Here is a 7,249-nt window from a genome sequence, read left to right as displayed (position 1 = left end):
ACAAAATAATCTTTGGTGAACAAGACGATGCTTTGCTGGGAAACAGATGCTAAGAAATCAAGCAGAGATGTAGACCGGTACACCCCGAGGATGCTGATGCCTACAGGGCTTTGTTTATGAATCTGCCTGCTCGAGAACCCCCAAATCAATCTGCACTGCTCCTATATGGTCATTTTCAGGTTGAGCCAGGGAAACAGCAGCCACTGGAAGTACTCGGCCCCCACAGAGGCCAAACAAGGTGCCACAGCCTTTGTGTCTCTGCACAGAGCCTCTGAATAAGCCACACTTCCGCGGGCTATTTAGTGCCATGCCTTTGACATTTCTGTGGTCTGTTGGCCACCTTATGGTTTAAAGTGGCCCCCAAGATTGGAGCCAGAGAGAATGCTCAATAGGCTGAATATATGCTTTGCATGTGGGAGGCCCAGTTTCGATCCCCAGCTGGGAGTGGTTCCTGAGCACTGCTGGTATGGCCCCAGAGCAAAAAAAATTCAAACCCAAAATGGTCCCTAATAGTGTGTGCAGACGTGTGGGCCAGCTAGCGTTCTGAGTGTAAGTAGCTTCTGCCAGGCTTTGAGGGAAACAGAAGCCGATCCTGTCATTAAAGGCTTATCGCCGTGCTGCTGAAATGGCTATAAGTGTGTGTTGTGAACTTACAAAAGCTTCTAAACTAGACGTTCTTGCATGCATGAAGGAGGTGCTGTATCACCGAGGAAAACACCATGACCAGAGGCTGGAGTGATGACACAGCGGGTAGAGCATTTGCCTTGCACGTGGCCAACACGGGTTCAATTCCCAGTATCCCATATGATCCCTTGAGAACTACCAGAAGTGACTCCTGAGTGCAGAGCCAGGAGTAACACCTGTGCATCACCGGGTGTGACCCAAAAAGCAAAAATAATTATAAGAAAAGAAAATACCACGACCAGAGACACACAGGCACCCAGCTGGCCTTTCCTGGGAGCGATGACCCAGGATTTGCTGTTGATAGCTAACCACCACGAGTCCAGTCTAACCACCACGAGTCACGAGGCTCAAGATCAGCTCTGAGTGAAGGGCAGAGAGCAAGGCAGGGCTCCGTGGGAGCCTGGGCACCTTCTTGCTGCAATTAGGGTTCAATCCAGGTCCTGTGTTTCCCTTATTCACATATCCCTGGACTTGGCCAGGCTGATAGTCAAGGAGGGATTAAGACTGATCTTGACTCAGGACCGGAGAGATAGGACAGCGGGGAGGGTGATAGTCTTGAAGGCAGTCGCCCCAGGTTTGATCCTCAGCATCGCATATGCTCCCCCAGGACAGTTAGGGGGAAAGTTCTGAGCATCCCTGAGCATGGCCCCAAAACAAAACCAACAACTGAACAGAAAAGACTGGTCTTGACTAATCTTTTCTCAGGATGTCAGTGAATGAAGGCCTGAACACCCAGAAGATATGGCAAACAGGAGGGGGAAATCGAGAGGGTTCTCCCAGACTCTCTGGGCTCACACTCAGTTCCTGGGCTCAGCCCAAGTTCTTGAAGTCACGGAGATTCTCAGACAGAGCAGCCAGGACCAGTTCCAGAGGCTGCTCCCTCCCGCGCTGGGCAGGAGGAGGGCTGGGACTATCTCGGGGCTGCTCCATCCTTTTATGGTACAGAGCTGCCACCCCAAGGCCCAGCTTGTCAGCGCCAAAAGCAGTCTCACTATGCAAATATGAGACTCAAGGCCCAGAGAGGGCAGGGGCTGGCTCATACTCACAGAACCAATCGGTCTGGAAGGGAGTGAGCCTGGAAACATGAAGAGGAAAGGCAAGGGTTAGGGTTAGGGTGGCAGAGACGGCTCACAGGGTACCCTGAAGCTGCAGAGTGGCACGAGGGGCCCCCTAAGGCTGAACCTCCTTCTCCAGACACCCAGCTCAGCTTTTTATAAGACCAGTTGCTGTTGGACGAGGGTTGACCCTCGGCCACACTCTGCCCCATCACACACAACAACCCCAGGGTCTGGTGCTTCTGAACAGCCCCGAGAAGCAAAGAAAAAAAGAGAAGGCCCATGGCTGGAAGCAGCTGACTCAGTTGGGTCTGCCTGGCTCCTGAGTTCAGCCCCGATCATGGACTTTCTGCCCTTGGGAGCTGAACAGTGCCAGCCTATGTGCCAAGGTCTGGCTATCGGTTTCTGCCACCTCCTCCAGCTCCACCTGCCAAGCCAGATGTGCAGGGCCAGGGGACTTGAGGGCACGACCTCCCACAGCCACGGAGGAGACAGGGCAAACTCCAGCATCTAGAGCCAGAGGCAGCATTAGCCCAGAGAGGGCAAGCGTCCCAAGGTGCCAGGCCACACAGGGCAGTGCAGGGCTGCCCCAGATCCCAACCCGAGAGCCCCCCCACCCCCCATCCTGGCTGCCTTCCAAAAGAACAGCACATTAGTTAGCTCAGGGGACTGAGACTGAGATCCTCCTCTCATTGTTTTTGCTTGCATCTCACCCAGGAACCACAGTGTAAGGTGTCTCCTTAGACACCTGTGACTGTGTCCGATTGGCTGAGGGGAGCTGGCTGGGGTCTCTGCAGTTGCGTTCCCACTATCTTCTCTGTTTCCCTGAGGAGTGCCAGGTAGGGTCACCCCCATACCGCCCTGCCCCACCCAAGGCTGAGCGCCTAAACCATCTTCATGAACATCTTCCTGTGCCCCCCGGTGCCCCTTTTTCTCTGCACTGCATATTCATGGGCTTGGGTTTCTTTGGGCACGGATGATCCCCCAAAGTTGGGTGCTGGATCCTGTTGGGATATGGGGGTAGGCGGGGAGGGATTCTGCATGCCAGGCTGGGGAGGTGGGCAGTCCTGCTGAAATCTGGGTGCTGGGGGCCACAGGGTTTCATCTTCATGAGAAAGGCCAAAAAAGAAAGGAAAGAAAAAGGAAGATGAGGAAGACAAAACAAAACAAAACAGAGAAGCCGCATCCCTGAGAGGCTGGTGGAAGCCAGCCCGGGACGCAGCAGTTGTATTCCCGCTACCCGCTTGAAAAGGAGCAGGATTGGACAACTATTGCAAGGCCAGAGAGACAGTGCAGCAGGCAGGGTGCTTGCCTTACATGCAGCTGGCCCGGACTTGGTCCCAGGATCCAAATATCAATATTTTATTCAACGCCACCAGAAATGATTCCTGAGTGCAGAGTTAGGAGTAACCTCTGAGCATTGCCAAAACAAAACAAATCCAAACAAATGAGAGAGAGAAAGAGAGAAAGAGAGAGAAAGAAAGAAAGAAAGAAAGAAGGAAGGAAGGAAGGAAGGAAGAAGAAAAAGAAGGAAGAAAGGAAGGGAGGGAAGGAAAGAGGGATGAAAGAAAGAAAGAAAGAAGAAGAAAAAGAAGGAAGAAAGGAAGGGAGGGAAGGAAAGAGGGATGAAAGAAAGAAAGAAAGAAAGAAAGAAAGAAGAAAAGAAGGAAGAAAGGAAGGGAGGGAGGAAGGTAAGGAAGGAAAGAGGGAAGAAGGGAGGAAGGAAAGGAAGGAAGGAGGAAAGGAGGGAGGGAAGGAGGAAAAGAGGGAAGGAAGGAAGGAGCGAGAAAAGGAGGGAACCAAGGAGGGAGTGAAGGAAGGAGGGAGGGGAGGAGGGAGGGAGGGAGAAAAGGAGGGAGAAAGAAAGAGAAAGAAAGACCATCAAAAAATCTGCAGCTGGTCTGGCCACCCGTTGGGCAAGCTGGATGTGGTTTCATGGACCATGGTGGTGGGTGGGAGGGTTCCTGGAGTCTCGGGTGGGTGGGAGCAGAAAGAGGAGGAGTGTGACTTTGAGGAGGCTGGCTCAGTTTACCCCTCCCCCCTCCAGCTCCACAGGTGCATGGAGCCACAGCACACCCCCCCCCCCATACCTGCTGGTAATGGAGCCATGGGAGTCCTTCAGGATGCCAGGGAACAATGCCTCCCCCCTTACACACACACACACACACACACACACACACACACACACACACGCACGCGCGCGCGTGCGCCTGCATTCTTTTTGAGTTGCTTGAGAAATTCAAACAGCATCAAATGGTGGCGGAGGTGGAGGTGGGGGTGGGGGTGGGGAGGGGGTAGGGAGGTAGGTGGGGGCAAGGCTGAAGAACAAAAGTCTTAGAGAAGTGATTCCCTCCCTGCCGCCCCTCCCCGCCCTTCCCCCTGCAGAACCACCTTAGGTCTGGGTACAGATCCTTAATGGAGCTAGGACTAGGAGTCTGGGGGGACCAGGAGAGAAGAGGGGAAGTCGAGGTAGCTCTCTCATGTAGATGGGTTCTCAGTGACCAATTTCACAGAGAGCCCAGCCTCCAGAGAAAGTGCTCATCTTCATTCTTCTCCTGCTTCCCAAAGTAGGCAGCTCCCCCAGAGGGTGCTGTACTCACCTGGGGGGGGGGGGGTGGTAGTACCCTTGGGTGCAGTTGGGGGGCGCTTCTGCTTATTAGCTACAGAAGGTGTATGTCCCGGGTTCTGAGTGACTGTGCTTCTTAAAAGGGGGTAGTAAGCCAAGTAAGTATGGGAATCTCTGGTCTCCATAATAAAGAGAAGGAGCACCTCGAATTACAGGAGGGGTGAGAGCTGAACCTCCACCTCTTGGACCTCAATTGGTCTCAACTGAAAATAACGGGGGCCTGTTCTGAGCACCTGTGCCCCTTCACCTCCTGCCCAGACGTCACAGATGCCAGCTTGACCTCCCCCCCCACCCCCCGTCCCTCTGTCAGGGCCCACTGAAGGGTCAGCTGAGGTCCAGTCAGGAAAGACGCTGATGAGGCTGCCTGGGTTGGGAGTGACCCGAGCCCCACTGGCTCTGGGTTCCCACCTCTGAAATGGGCAGACAACTCTGCTCCCCCACTGTGAGTCATTTCTGAACAGAGGCACGAGGCCCAGCTTTGCTGTTTCTGAGAGGAAAGTGAGTCTGTGAGGGTTTTCTCATGTCCTTTCTTGTTGCTTCTTTTGTTTGGAGGGGGAGGGTGGGCGGGGTGGTTTTGGTTTGGGCCATGCCCAGTGATGCTCAGGAACCGTGTGGTGCCAGGGGGTGGAACTCCGGCCTCCTGCATGCAAATGTTGTGCTCAGCCTAAGGAACGGTCTCCCCCGTCCTCTTTTTGGTTTTTTTCTTCCAACAGTAAGAAATCACAGCTTTCTTTTTTCCTCTCTCTTTTTAATCCTTTTAATTTAGAAAAATTAAAAGCTGGTGCTGTTGTGCTGCATCCCCAACATGGACAAACATGTCACTGCTCGGTGACCCTCCCTGGTGATGCTCTCATGGGCAAGAGGGCCGCGGTTCCAGAGGAAGGAAAGACTGAACCCTCAACCTGAACTTGCCCCCTCTGGTTCCTATTTCTTCTCTTTCCCTTTTTAAATAATTTTTTTGTTTTACCCACCTCCCGTCCCCTGCACCGTCCCCTGGGTTGGGGCCACTGACATGCCTGAGGGTGATACTTTCATTTGGGGTGCTGCAGAGAGCTGTCTGCCTTTGCGTCACACTCTGGAGTCCTGGTGGTGCTCTTGGGAATTGATTGTACTTCCGGCTGTAGTAGTTCTTCTGCACTTCCGGTACTCATGCACCTCTCAGGAGTTTTACTTGTGGAGGGTTGCACCCCTCTGTGGTGCTGACACACAACTGGTTGTGGGTTGACTAGGAATCGCTTGCAGCTCTGGGCATCACTGACAGCACAGCTGCCAGGCTCACGCTGGGTGCAGGCAGGCAGCAGCCTTGGACTTGCAAGCAGCTGCTCAAGCCCCTGAGTTACTCCTCTGCACCCTCTTCCATCTTTTGATCACCCACTGTGTGCATGTGCAGGGAGGCAGCCATGTAGAGGCCCAGCCTACCAGAGCTGGCCGCAGCTCACCACCCCCAGCTGTCTGCCCCTCTGTCTGGTACATGCAAACTTGGATCCAGGAAATGAGGCCTTGTTGGAAAAGTAGAAATGGCCAGTTTTGATAAATTTCCCTAGAATGTGGTCATCAGAAATATCTAGGAGCTGGAGCAATAATACAGTGGGTAAGCGCTTGCCTTGCATGCACCCGACCAATCCTTGCATCCTAGATGGTCCCTCGAGTATCACCAGGAGTAATTCCTGAGTGCAGAGCCAGGAATGCAATCCTGAGCATCGCTGCATGTGACCCCAACATGAAACAAAACAAAAAGAGGAAATATCTAGAAGATAATTGCTTTTATTATTTTTGGGATTTGGGCCCAGAAGTGCTCAGGGCTTACTCCAGGGTCTGTGCTCAGGGATCACTCCTGGTGGGTTCAGGGGACCATACGTGGTGCTGGGGATAGAACCCATTGAACTGGGTCACCTTTGTGCAAGATCGGTGCCCTTAGGGACCCATGTACTATCTCACCAGTCCTAGAAGATTTTAGAGGAGCAGGAAGAAGTTCAGAGGTCAGGGAGAGGGTGGGATGGTTGAATCCTCTTAGGCCTTGATCCCGTTCTGCTTGCTGGCCTGAAGTGCAAGCAGTGGCCAGGCCAGGCCCACTGTAGCCATGAACCTATTCAAGGTGGGACAGGGACCCAAAAGTTTGGGAAGCAAGCCTGGGGCTGCAATGCAGCAAAGCCCCACGGTTGTGGTCAACTCGGCCTTGGTGTCACAGGGTCCTAAAGGAAAGCAGAAAGATTGGAAAGAGGCCTTGGACTGTCGGTCAGTGTGATCCAAGGACAGAGGCCAGTGTGTGGCACATACCAGGGGGTGGTGTCCTTCTAGCACACCCTGGGTTCTGCAGTCTGGCACCTGGGCCAGCCAATCAGGTCCTTCCCTGAGAATGTCCCATCTGGTTGAGCAGTCAGGTGTCACTGGCCCAGGCCCTGGCCAGGACAGAGGATGCCTGGGTAGACATCCAAATTTGGGAAGGGTTTGGTGGAGCGATGGAAAAGAAGCTTCATTCACATCCTGAATTTTGTCTTCTTTTTCTTGGTGGGAAGGTGGGTGCAGCTGGCGAATCATTTAGGCATACCATGAGGAATCAAACCCAGCACTCTCTGCTCAAGATCCTGTTAACTTAAAGCTCCCTCCCTTCCCTTGTTGTGAAGTGTGACATTCTTATCCATCTGAGCTGGATTCTAACTGACAGAAGTCTACAAACCCAAGCAAGGAAAGTTCAGACACACAAACCCTGTGGTTAAGAGATTATGGGAAAGACAGGAATCCCAGCTCTGTCCCCTGCAGTGTGGCCTTAAGTCAGTCACTCCACTTCTCCGAGCCCGTGGGAACTCCCCTGAGCTTCCATAGGCTGCCTCATAGGGCTGCGGTGAGGATTCGCTGGACCCATCCAAGCATACCAGTAACCAAT

This window comes from Sorex fumeus, unplaced genomic scaffold, assembly GCF_029834395.1.
Source record: "Sorex fumeus unplaced genomic scaffold, SorFum_2.1 ptg000122l, whole genome shotgun sequence".
NCBI classification, from domain to species: Eukaryota; Metazoa; Chordata; class Mammalia; order Eulipotyphla; family Soricidae; genus Sorex; species Sorex fumeus.
This window is presented reverse-complemented; position numbering follows the sequence as displayed.